Here is a 14,396-nt window from a genome sequence, read left to right as displayed (position 1 = left end):
TTCTCAGTTTTCAAAAGCATTCTGTGAAACAACTCCAACCAAATTCCTGACCATGTCTTCAAATAGTGTCATAACTTTTACCTATCTTGTATCAGAGTGATTCTTTTGTGAGTTGCGTAAATATTTCCTTTAGAACTTCAAGGTTTGAGCCCAAATTCCATACTGTTGGTACATATGATCTGATAACAACTCTTTCTGTTGTATTCAGAATTTATCTGCCAATTAAGCAATAATGCTGAACAAGGTTCTTTGGCAAAGCTCCAGAGCCACAAATCCAAACAGTTCCAACTAGAGATGAAAAATTAAGCAATTAGAGCTATTTTGCAGAGATTTCAAGATCAGAATTGCTAGGATGCAAGAGTAGTTGGCTTCATCTCCATCTTGTCCAATGTTCATGTCATTACATATCCTTTTTGAATATTTTATAGTCTACAGTTTTAATATCTTTGCCATCTTTTTGTATATTTTTTTTCCAATGCTCAACTTAAAATACAGTGGATTCCAGTTAATTGGGACACATCAGGACTGGTACATTTTGGCTCAATTAGGCGACTGCTCCAATGAGCCAAAGTTCCATGGAAATAATTAAAAAGCTATAAAAAAGACAAACTAACATTTAACTGAATAACAAATCATAAATTTAAATGAAATACAGAGCAAATTAGAACACTGCTGATATTACTGCAGTACTATAAAACTGTGTATTGGTTCCTAATAGTTCTTTTGAATGACTCTAAATGAACAAAATCAGTGCAGATACATCACACAGATAATAGACTGCCTTCATACAATGCTTTTGGCGATTGCATCCTCCAAATCTTCATTTTCATTGAAACATTCAAAATGATTGTCAATTCCTTCAAATTCTTCATAGTTCCTAACTTGTTGAATTAGTGAAATTGTTTCATTTTCATTCCCGGCCATTTCTATCATCTCCAAGTTGAATGCTTGAAACTGGAGTGAGCAAAGTAGTTCTGAATTGTCTTACTACTTATTCCTTTGACAACTATCCATGAGGAGAAACACTGCTGTTTGAACAAAAACACACAAGACTGATGCTATTTAAAAACTGTTTGCTCCAAATACGGTGTAGTGTCCAATGGCCACAAAAGTGCACATGACTGATGCTAGTTAGAAACAGTTCAGCAACAGTCTCCTGGCCCAATTAAACAACATAGTGTCCCAAATAAACTAAAGAAATCCCAGCTATCTTCTCTATTACTTATTGTTATTTAAGAGTTGTCAGAAATAAATGACTTCCCTGATTAATCAGTGGCCCAATTAATCAGAACCATTGTATTTAAATCTTGAACTCAGATCAGCAAAACCATGTTTTCTGCTGGAGGTCATTCAATTTCAAAGGAAAATGAAGAATAGCTGTAAGTTAGCAATTGATCACATGGATCAGTAAGTCCTAAGTACACCTGATGTGATAACAAATTGAGGATCCAGACAGGTGATGTTGCTGAATAACATGTGACAAACATCTATCTGAGTGCCATTTGCAGGATTTTCATCAGCAAAGACTGTTTGCAGACTATGTGACTGAAGAGGCAGGTTTCAGATGAGTATCAAACACCATAATTTATGTAAATTGTTTGCCCATCCCTCCCTTCCGATCCCTTCTCCCAATGCAACATCATGCTGAGCACCCTGATTTTCTCCATTAATCTATTGCCTCCAACTGCAATCCCTGACAATAGCCTTCCCACATTTCCAGTGGCTACCATAACATCCTGACCCTTAATCACACCATGAGTTACTAATCAGTCACTCAGCCCCTGGTTAGTCTAACTCTCTCCCCAACTGCTGGACCCCACCCCACCCTACACCACACAAATGGAGAATGAGAAAGAAAAGATCATTCCTTGTGGAAGGCTGATCCAGTACCTCATAAAGCCCTAGGCCTCTTGACCTATTAACTTTCTTAGTGGGTGGCTTGTGAACAAGATATTCATTTGCCTCTAGCACACTGCAGACATTTTGATGTACCAATTTCTAGCATTTCCTTCTTTATTACACTCTGATGACCCACAGAGAGAGAAATGGAGCTCTCTGAAGAATAACGAATGTTAGTGTTGTTCCTGGTTCCTGCATGGTTCAATTCAGTTTCCTTAGACTCCTTGAGGCACTTTGGTCTTTCTAATCTAACAAGTACATAACACAACAGTATACTCTTATGCAATTAACTCCTTCCAACAATACAAATGACATGATTTAATGGCCATTGTTTATTTCTACAGGGTATCTTTAGCATTAAATTGGATGATAGCAAATATTTTGCAAAATACTGTGTACATAGAAGCTAAGATAAAACGCAATTGAGCTTGTGATTTATACCACTGAGTTTGTCCAGTCAACAGCCCTGTGCTGAACGGTTGATTTTTTTTTCTCCATTTCCCACCACTTCAGCTCGGCAAAGATGCCAAAGCCTTCAAGTCTAAGATGTCAATGTTTTGGTTTTGCAACCACAAACCTGTAATAGCAGGGTAAATACACTTCACATTAATTAGACAGTGATGGCCAAGACATGAAATGGAGCCAACTTCTAGCCAGTTAGTGAAGTGAGTACTGCTTCCCTTCAACTTCGCATTTGTGTATAAAAGTTGGTGATGGCACCAACAAGGTGGTTAAAATCTTCCTCCTTCTTTCAATGGCTGCTCTAGAGCAACAATTGTAAGTTCAATTTAAGGCTAGTTAGCCACTGTAATAGACTAAAAAAGGAGAGGGTTTTTTTTTAGCTAAAATACTAATGGAGTGTTGTTTATTTTGATCAGTGTTCACAGTCACATCTTACTCAACTCCTTAATCTTTATTTGTGCATTACATGGCAGAGCTCCATGGCGTTAAAACCTGTTTCCTGAGGTAAGTTATAACCACAGAGCTTCACTGTTGGGTCAAAATTAGATATTTATTCCTGACAGTGACTTCAACCACAATTTCCTCTGGCCTGTTCCTTGTCATGTCCTGCAAGGTTTAAGAACTATATCAATTAACAGACCTGTCTATGAGCAGGAGAGACAATGAGTCTCTACAGATGAAATATACCTGATACTTTGGCTTTCTGAAAAACAACAGGCAGCAACAGGGATAGGGCATCCGTGAACAATAGCCTCAACGTAACGTGGCCAACATTGACTCAAATGACTTTCTACAAGCTACGAATTTCCATCATTAAATCTATTCTCCCCAGACAATGAGATTTAAAATTAATAAAGAACCATAGTGAAACATGAGGAGAATGAGTTAGTGAATTTCATATCAGCTCAGGTACAGAAAGAGAAGAAAAAAGGGCAAGTCAGGTATAAGAGAGGAAATAGAAGTAATAATGTTCTAAATGGATGCCCCTCAATTCTAAGGCTGTGCTCTCTGGTCCTAGTCTCCCCGGGATCAATAAAGTATATCTATCTATCTATCTATCATAGGAAACATACTCTGTCAAGGCTGTTTACTATTCAAAAGATCGGTCAAATGCAAGCAGGTGAAACAAGCTTAGATGGGGACCTTGGTTAGCATGGATGAGTTGGGCCAAATAGCCTGTGTTCATTTTGCATGATTCTATGTAGACCTATATTTAACAAATTTCATGACACATGCCGGTGATAATACACCTGATTCAGATTCTAAATGTAGGGGGACATGATAAAGAAATTTGCAGATTCCAGTATTTGCATTCTCTTATAGAAACCATAGAAACCATAGAAACTACAGCACAGAAACAGACCTTTTGGCCCTTCTTGGCTGTGCCGAACCATTTTCTGCCTAGTCCCACTGACCTGCACACGGACCGTATCCCTCCATACACCTCCCATCCATGTATCTGTCCAATTTATTCTTAAATGTTAAAAAAGAACCCGCATTTACCACCTCGTCTGGCAGCTCATTTCATACTCCCACCACTCTCTGTGTGAAGAAGTCCCCCCTAATGTTCCCTTTAAACTTTTCCCCCCTCACCCTTAACCCATGTCCTCTGGTTTTTTTCTCCCCTTGCCTCAGTGGAAAAAGCCTGCTTGCATTCACTCTATCTATACCCATCATAATTGTATATACCTCTATCAAATCTCCCCTCATTCTTCTACGCTCCAGAGAATAAAGTCCTAACCTATTCAACCTTTCTCTATAACTGAGTTTCTCAAGTCCTGGCAACATCCTTGTAAACCTTCTCTGCACTCTTTCAACCTTATTTATATCCTTCCTGTAATTTGGTGACCAAAACTGAACACAATACTCCAGATTCGGCCTCACCAATGCCTTATACAACCTCATCATAACATTCCAGCTCTTATACTCAATACTTCGATTAATAAAGGCCAATGTACCAAAAGCTCTCTTTACGACCCTATCTACCTGTGACACCACTTCTAGGGAATTTTATATCTGTATTCCCAGATCCCTCTGTTCCACTGCACTCCTCAGTGCCATACCAGTAACCCTGTATGTTCTACCTTGGTTTGTCCTTCCAACGTGAAATACCTCACACTTGGCAGTATTAAACTCCATCTGCCATTTTTCAGCCCATTTTTCCAGCTGGTCTAAGTCCCTCTGCAGGCTCTGAAAACCTTCCTCACTGTCTACTACACCTCCAATCTTTGTATCATCAGCAAATTTGCTGATCCAATTTACCACATTATCATCCAGATCATTGATATAGATGATAAATAACAATGGACCCAGCACTGATCCCTGTGGCACACCACTAGTCACAGGCCTCCACTCAGAGAAGCAATTCTCTACTACCACTCTTTGGCTTCTTCCATTGAGCCAATGTCTAATCCAATTTACCACCTCTCCATGTATACCTAGTGACTGAATTTTCCTAACTAACCTCCCATACGGGTCCTTATCAAAGGCCTTACTGAAGTCCATGTAGACAATATCCACTGCCTTCCCTTCATCCACTTTCCTGGTAACCTCTTCGAAAAACTCCAATAGATTGGTCAAACATGACCTACCATGCACAAAGCCATGTTGACTCTCCCTAATAAGTCCCTGCCTATCCAAATGCTTGTAGGTTCTGTCTCTTAGTACTCCCTCCAATAACTTACCTACTACCGACGTTAAATTTACTGGCCTATAATTTCCCGGATTACTTTTCGATCCTTTTTTAAACAACGGAACAACATGAGCCACTCTCCAATCCTCCGGCACCTCACCTGTAGACAGCGACATTTTAAATATTTCTGCCAGGGCCCCTGCAATTTCAACACTAGTCTCCTTCAAGGTCCGAGGGAACACCCTGTCAGGTCCCAGGGATCTGACCACTTTAATTTTCCTCAAGACAGCAAGGACCTCCTCCTTTTCGATCTGTACAGTTTCCATGATCTCACTACTTGTTTCCCTCAATTCCATAGACTTCATGCCAGTTTCCTTAGTAAATACAGACGCAAAAAACCTATTTAAGATCTCCCCCATATCCTTTGGTTCCGCACATAGCCGACCACTCTGATCTTCAAGAGGACCAATTTTATCCCTTACAATCCTTTTGCTCTTAATATACCTGTAAAAGCTCTTTGGATTATCCTTCACTTTGACTGCCAAGGCAAACTCATGTCTTCTTTTAGCCCTCCTGATTTCTTTCTTAAGTATTTTTTTGCACTCTTTATACTCCTCAAGCACCTTATTTGCTCCCTGTTTCCTATACATGTCATACGACTCCCTCTTCTTCTTTATCAGAGTTGCAATATCCCTTGAGAACCAAGGTTCCTTATTCCTATTCACTTTGCCTTTAATCCTGACAGGAACATACAAACTCTGCACTCTCAAAATTTCTCCTTTGGAGGCTTCCCACCTACCGATCACATCTTTGCCAGAGAACAACCTGTCCCAATCCACGCTTTTTAGATCCTTTCTCATTTCTTCAAATTTGGCCTTCTTCCAGTTCAGAACCTCAACCCTAGGACCAGATCTATCCTTGTCCATGATCAAGTTGAAACTAATGGTGTTATGATCACTGGAACCAAACTGCTCCCTTACACAGAGTTCTGTCACTTGTCCTAACTCGTTTCCTAACAGGAGATCCAATATTGCATCCCCTCTAGTTGGTTCCTCTATATATTGATTTAGAAAACTTTCCTGAACACATTTGACAAACTCTAAACCATCTAGACCCCTAACAGTATGGGAGTCCCAATCAATATATGGAAAATTAAAATCCCCTACCACCACAACTTTATGTTTCCTGCAGTTGCCTGCTATCTCTCTGCAGATTTGCTCTTCCAATTCTCGTTGACTATTGGTTGGTCTGTAATACAATCCCACTAATGTGGCCATACCTTTCCTGTTTCTCAGCTCCACCCATAAGGACTCAGTAGACAAGTCCTCTAATCTGTCTGGCCCGAGCACTGCTGTAATATTTTCCCTAACAAGCAATGCTACTCCCCCACCTTTCATTCCTCTGCCTCGGTCACATCTGAAACACCGGAACCCTCGAATATTAAGCTGCCAGTCCTGCCCCTCCTGTAGCCAAGTTTCACTAATTGCTATAACGTCATAATTCCACGTGTCAATCCACGCCCTCAACTCATCCGCCTTCCCCGCAATACTCCTAGCATTGAAATATATACACCTCAGAAGATTTTTACCACCACTCACAACCTTTCTATTAGTGGATTTGCTTGAACTTTTAACATCATTTATTTTCACCCCAGCCACACTGTCAGCTCTGGCACTCTGGTTCCCATTCCCCTGCAAATCTAGTTTAACGCCTCCCCAATAGCACTAACAAACCTCCCTGAAAGGATATTGGTCCCCCTGTAGTTCAAGTGTAACCCGTCTCTCTTGTACAGGTCCCACCTGCCCCAGAAGAGGTCCCAATGATCCTGAAATCTGAAACCCTGCCCCCTACACCAGTTCCTCAGCCATTTGTTCATCCTCCAGAGCATCCTATTCCTACCCTCACTGGCACGTAGCACAGGTAGCAATCCTGAGATTACCATCCTCGAGGTCCTGCTTTTCCACTTCCTACCAAGCTCTCTATACCCACTCTCCAGGACCTCCTCACTCTTCCTTGCTATGTCATTGGTACCGATGTGTTATGTTTCCAGCTGAAGGCTATCCTCACTCTGTTCGAAAGGAGTCAGGGTCAGAGCTGAGGTATGGAAAGTGGATGACGTGCTCATGAGCTTTATTAACTGTGATTGAGGAGAAGCCACAGTTTATTTCAGAAAGTCACATCATTGGAGCAAATATGACTGATGAACTGTGAAAATGGAATAGAATCCTTAGAAGAGGGAGGCTTGGACAAAGAGATAGCTGTGGGAGTCAGAGTCAGTAGGATTATAATGGATATTAGGAGTCAACCTGAGGTCCAGAAAAGGGAAGAGTTAGAAACTGACAACATGAAGGTGGTGCATGGTGGGGCAGCATGGTAGCATATCGGCTTGGCCCAACGCTTTAAAGCACTAACGATCGGGGTTCATCTCCCGCTCTGTAATGTGCTTGTATGTTCTCCCCTTGGCCAGGGGGGCTTCCTCCTGGTACTCTATTACCCTCCCACATTCCAAAGACGCATGGGTTAGTAAGTTGTGGGTTTGCTATGTTGCTGCTGGAAGCATGGTTGACATTTGTGGGCTGCCCTGAGCCAGATAGTGTTGGTCATTGACACAAATGGCACACTTCAATGTAGGTTTCAATGTTAATGTGACAAATAAAGCTAATCTTTAAAAAACTGTCAGCAAAGGTAATGAAAGTGTTAGTCCTTGCAACCAGAAGTACCGCAACTCTTGTTCTTTCACCTCCCCCCTTCACATTATTAAGGTACCCAAACCATCTTTCCAGGTGAAGCAGCAGCCATTCACCTGCACTTCTTTCACTCCAGTACACTGCACAAAGGAGTTCACAATGTGGTCTCCTCAGCACTGGAGAAACCAAATGCAGACTAAGTGACCGCTTTGCAGAGCACATGTGCTCCGTTCACAGAGGCTACCTTGTTGCCTGTTGCGTTAATTCCTCATCTCACTCCCACTCTGTCCTATGTCACAATGAGGCCAAATGCAGCACCTCATTAGTGGTCTGCACACAAAGCAGCCTTCTGGACTCAACTCTGAATACTACAATTTCATGCAACTTGATTTCATGGTCTGTATCAGTCATCCATCCTTCCATTTTTAACTCTCTGGCAATGAAGAAAATGCCCAGCCCATTCTGCTGGGGCCTGTCAGCCTATAATGCATTTTGCAACTACCACATTCTTCTGTCTAGGTTCCTTTGTTAATATTCTCACTCTCTTAACTTCTCCCATTCAGTCACCAACCCGATACATCTGCAAGCTCAAAAAGTAAACTGCTAGAACAGTGGTTCCCAAAATGGGTGATGTCACACCCCTGGGGGCAGTGGCAGGAGTTTCTGGCGGGGGAGGCAATAGAGATAGTGGGAGGTGCTCAGTAGCAAGGGGGACAGCTGAGGGAATACAGCCTTAGTTTAAGTAATGAATTACTTATTATAAGCATTTGATTCTCAGTGCCCCATTCTTGATTACAACGACCATGTAAACACCTCATCTCTTGCTAACCCACCATTCTCTTAGACTTTACTTGAAGTGTATTTTAGTTGTTGAAAAGCAATCTGACTCTTCTGTATTTGGCACATCATGAGGACCTTTGTGCCTCCCTCTGCAATTGGATCCTTGACTTCCACATCTGGAGACCACAGATAGTGCAGATCAGAAATAACATCTCCTTACTTATAATCAACAACAGTACCTCAAGAATACATGCTTAACCCACTGCTCTACTCCCTCCAGTTCCACAACTGTGTGGCTAGGCACAGCTCAAATGCCATCTATAAATTTGCCGATGACACAACTATTGTTGGCAGAATTTAAGGAGATAAAGAAGTGAGATAGATCAGCTAGTTGAGTGGTATCAAAACAACAACCTGGCACTAAACGTTAGTAAAGCCAATTAATTCATTGTGGACTTCAGGAAGAGGAAGTCAAAGGAAGACACAACAGTCCTCATTGCGGGACCAGCAGTGGAAAGAGTAAGCAGTTCCAAGTTCCTGGGTGTCAACATCTCTGAGGATCTATCCAGGGCCACAACATATTGATACAATTACAAAGAAGGCACAACACTGGCTATATTTCATTAGGAGTTTGAGAAGACTTGGGATGTCACCAAAGACTCTTGCAAATTTCTACCAATGTGCTGTGGAGAGCATTCTAACTCGTTGCATCAACATCTGGTATGGAGCGGTCACTGCACAGGATCAGAAAGAGCTGTAGAAAGTTGCAAACAGCCAGCTCCATCATGGGCCAGTAGCCTCTCCAACATCGAGGACATCTTCAAATTGCCGAAGCCTCAGAAAGACAACGCCTGACACTAAGGACCCCCATCACCCAGCACATGCCCTCTTCTCATTGCTCCCATCAAGGTAGTGGTACAGGCGCACGAAGACACATAATCAATGCATTAGGAACAGCTTCTTCGCCATCGGCTTCAGATTGCTGAATGGATGATGAACCCATGTGCACAATCTCACTATATTTTTTCTTTTATTTTGCTCTTTTTGCACGACTTAATATATTTTTACAACTATATTTCTTATTGTAATTTATAGTTTTCTTTATAATGTATTGCTGAAATAAAGTAACATATTTCACAGCGAATGCCAAGGATTTTGAACCTGATTCTGAATCTGAAGGAAATTGTACATTCTCCCTGTGACTGTATGGGTTTCCCCTGGTGCTCCAGTTTCTCCCACATTCCAAAGACATCCAGATGGGTGAATTGGTTACGTGAATGTAATTGGGCAGCACAGACTTGTTGAGCCAGAAGGCCTGTTACAATGCTGAATCTCTATATGAAAATTTAAAATTAACAATTCTGTGTACACAAAGAGATAGTTAGTGTTTTCGTGTTGAGACCCTGCATCTGGACCTTCCTGCTGAGTTCTGCCAGCAATTTAGCTTTTGCTTCAGATTTTCCAAGACCTCCAAGTCTGTTGTGTTTCTGTTATCATTGTCATCCTGGTTTTACCCCAACCTCCCTGAAGCTTTACAGGCTTCTCTAGTCTCCTTCCCCACCAACCCCCCCCCGCCACACCCGTCAGATATTATCCAACCTGAAACATGAACTCTTTTTTTCTTCCGATAGACACATCCTGACTACTTCCAGGAATTTTTTCCCCCCATTTTGATTTCTCAGCATTTGCAGTATGTTTTATGTTCATCAACAGATACCATAATGTTAGCTCCATTATTAAGGCTAGTCTTAACTTAAAGGGCCAGCTGGTGGCGTAGTGGCAGCAATGCCAGATTTCAGAGTGAAGGCTCCCAAGCTCGAATCCAGCCGGCTCACTTGCACGTTTTCCATCCTTGCTGGGTTGAGCAGTGAGCTTGCAACTCAGCCTCGTAAAAATACGAAAGCCTGCTAAAAAGAAAATGCCATCATGACGGCGCCCCAAATACTCCACTCGGAGTTAAGGGCTTTCTTCTTCTTTCTTAACTTAAAGAGGATTTAATATGCAAATATAAATATCTCAAAGGAAGATTAGGTGCAGGAGTTGCATAAATGCAAGTGAAGCAGGAAGCATTATCTATCAACCTGTGTCAATTATCCATTCACAGGACCTATTGTCCTCATAAGTGAATGTGCTGAGCCATGGATTTTATAGTCTAGAGCAGGGATGCTGAACCCTTTTGAAACTGTGTGCCTAAATTACTGATGATCCTGTGAAAAAAACTCTCTTGTGTGCCATGGTAATTTTAAGCAGAGATTATCATTGATTAATCAATTAGTAACAATAATTATGGACTATCCAAGGAAAAGATAGGAACCTGTTGCTTATTTACTGTATATGCATTTTACTATTACTAAAAGTATAATAGAGACAAATTGAAATAAAAGAAACATTTTAGAGAACCTGTTCAAAAATTATCAACAGTAATCTTTTAAAAAGACAATTGAAAAATAACTATTCATGGAGGAACTAAACTACATATAGTATTTACCATTATCACTGAATATCCAGGGTTCACTCACAAACAACAGAAGAAAAATTATAAGCAGAGCGAAGCCATTGCCAATTAGCCCAACCACTTACTACCTAAATACCATTTTATACACCAGGCCTTCAAGGATTTCAAAATATATCATCCAATGACATATGTTCTTGCAACTGTCTAGCTGACGTGAGGCACCTCCCATGAAAACATCTCTCCGCTCTTGGGTTGTAAAAGAAATCATAAACTGCATCATTTGGCAGTAAAGATAATAATAATGTATCTTTTCACTATGGGTGGGATTTAAAGAATCAAGGGGCTGCACTGCATGTCACGTGCCAACTAATTATTTTCACATGCCATCCTGACTGTAGGTTTGCCACCCCTGGTAGAGTAAACAAAGTGTTACAACAAGCCCACTCCAACCACCAGACACACGTTTTTCTATTCATCTTACTCTAATTCATTTTATTCTCCCCAGAGACAGGTCTTTCAGCACAGACTCCATGCTGGAAGACATTTCTCCATCACTGTGTTGCAAAACCTCACTCCAGAACTCAAAAGGGCAGATTGCCATATTTTGTAAAGATCTTAATTTTCTCATTAGGAATATTGGATATATATATCATCATCAATTGTTTCAGTTGGGTCAAAGAAAATTATTCTGCATCCATCAATACAAGAAGCAAGGAAAGTACAAATTATAAGGAAAGATCCTAATAGCAACCTTATGTTTCATATTAGGATCATAACACTGTTTAGAATGTTAAACTACACAAAAACAGGTGCTGAACAAGACTACATGTAGCTCTCGCAGCTGCTTAAATGAGAATATAGGGCAATTCAACAGTGACTTCCCAATAGAAGCCAACAGTTATGCTTCTGCATAAAATACTGAGATTACAATATTTACACATGCTGCAAAATTAGGTATGTATATTTTCCTCTGAAAGCCATTTTTTCCAGTTTACTATACCTGTGCATACTGATATATCCACAAATTTGAATATATCCCAAATACTGCGTATAAGTAGCCAAAATTCAGGAACTGACTAAAATCATGGTCTTTATAAAAAATAAAATTCCTTGATGAGCTTTCTTGATAATCTTGTCATGTATTTAATACTTCATGACTATTTGATTCTTATTGTAAATAAGCATTCTTTGTAGTTTACATAGTTCATTACGAGTTATATATTAAAGTACTTGAATTGCATATGTCATTATGCCACTACATCATAATTGTGCACCTTTCTAAAAGTAAAAACGAAACTAAGTCACACATCTCCCAGCTCCATAATTTATTTCAATTAGTTTTATGTTTTGAAGTTACAAAACATAAATCCTAAAGAACGTAAATTTGAATCCTCAGCCAATTCTGGTTCAGCAACATGACGACATTTTGCATCAGATCAGCCAAGATAACCATTTTAGAAGAATGAAAATATTTCCTTTCCTACCTAATAAAAATATTATAGAATATAACAAATGAACAGAAATGAAATCAGTGGACAATGAGGAGTGCATTGATTCAATTCTCTTTACAAGAAAGTGGAATTTTCCCCAGTTCCTTCAAAGTGTCATCCATCGACAACTCCCTTCCAATTCATTGAACACAAATTATTTATTTGAAGAGAACAATTTTTTAACATGACAATGGTGGTAAATGTAAAAGCAGTGGAATGAAACCGGCAAACTCTTTATCAAATGTTTCTTCTGTTTTCCTTTGTTGCTTTGGCTCTAAATAACTCATTTTATTTGCCAGTCTCTATATCAAGTCTTTTTAGATCCCCTCTTGACCGAACCTTCAAGAATGTTAATTTAATTCAATTCCTTTCACAGACCAAACATTACCAGCCTGTACCAATTGTTTATACTCAGCAAAAGAAAACTAAGAGAAAACCCAGTGTGAAAAACAGCAAAGGGCAACATAGTGGTGAGAGAAACAGTGCCGCTCCCTCACAGCTCCAGTGAGCCAGGTTTGATCCTGATCTCAGATGTTGTCTCCATAGAGTTTGCATGTTCTTCCTGTGGGTTTCCCTTAGGTATTCTGCTTTCTTGCCACATCCAACAGATATTGGTAGGTTAATTGGTCACTGTAAATATCTTCCAGTGTGGGTGGTTTATAGACTTACAGGTCAAGTTGACGAGCATGTAAGAGTTAGATGTGCATGTCAGAATGGGTTACAGAAACAATAAATGAGAGAATCAGAATGATGTAAATTTGTGAGGCCAACTTAAGCTCAAAAGAAAAATTATTTATTTGAAGAATACCATTTGAAAAGAACAAACGGTTTCTCTCTATGTCATATAAAAGGCCATATGCAATTTCCAGACTTCCACTAAAGAGTTTCTAAATCTTCAATGCAGGAAATATATTTCTTTGTTGCTACCCAAGAAATCAACCATCAACATGTTACAACTTTACCACCCACACCAATACATACTTATGGAGGAATTTAAAGACTTCATTCACAAAATTATGAAAAAACAAAATTACTTCCATTTAATTAGAGTACTTAACATCATCTGCCAGAGCTTGTCAATTTCATTTCACTGGTTTTACAGTTACCACCATTGTCATGTTAAAAATGGTTCTCTTCAAATAAATAATTTATCTTCCATCAATCAGAAGAAAGTTGCAGATAGATGAAACTTTGAAGGAACTGGAAAAATTCCTCTTTCTTGTAAGGAGGATTGAATGAATGCCTTTCTTGTTGTCTACTGATTTCATTTATGCTCATTTGTTATACGTTATAATATTTTCATTAGGTAGGAAAGAAATCAGCAAGGAAATATTTTCATTCTCTTAATATGCTTATCTCAGCAGATTTGGTGCAAAATTTCATGTTGTTGAACCAGAAATGGCTATGGATTCAAACTCATGTTCCTCAGGGAACAGATTCACAAATTTACTCATTCCAAAAGAGAATGTTAAGAGCAGAGCAATGTTGATTTGGTGGCCAAGGGAAACACAAATTAGAATTTGCTCCTCAATTGTAACTTGATATCAATGAAAATTAAGAAATTGCCTGTCTCTATTGCAAGTTGCATGGCTTTCAGACATGATCACAAATTTTGGAAATAATGAGTAAAACTGTCCAAAGTAGAAGCCTGCAAATTTGATTTAAATCGGTGTCAGTAGTAGAGTACCAAAATAGGAATCTACCTGCAGTCTCCATTAAATATAAACATTGTTATGTATATGCAGATAACTTTGCTTTCTCATTATGCTACAAAATAGCTTCACTTCTTAACTCTGTTGGTGGTCAATCTAAAGGCATGAAAAAAGGGGTGGAAAATAGGGGAGCCAAAACAACAAAACATCATGACATACCAAAATTCTCCTCCAAAATTTTAACTTCGGTCTTCTGTAAGGTAAAGGTAAAGTTCCTCCCACGCCAGGCACATCAGGTGCCAACTTTTCCATTCCTTTAGTATTTGTCCGAGTTGCTCG

General features: G+C 39.7%; 1 protein-coding gene across 10 annotated transcripts in view; it reads right to left on the bottom strand.

The window, feature by feature from the left end:
• Window positions 1–14,396, bottom strand: part of anks1b (ankyrin repeat and sterile alpha motif domain containing 1B) — an 860,133-nt gene that overhangs the window by 662,126 nt on the left and 183,611 nt on the right. The gene's annotated exons all lie outside the window — the stretch shown is intronic.

Source organism: Mobula birostris, chromosome 23, assembly GCF_030028105.1.
Source record: "Mobula birostris isolate sMobBir1 chromosome 23, sMobBir1.hap1, whole genome shotgun sequence".
Taxonomy (NCBI): Eukaryota; Metazoa; Chordata; class Chondrichthyes; order Myliobatiformes; family Myliobatidae; genus Mobula; species Mobula birostris.
Note: the sequence above shows the minus strand (reverse complement) of the source record. Positions and strands in the feature narration are given on the sequence as shown.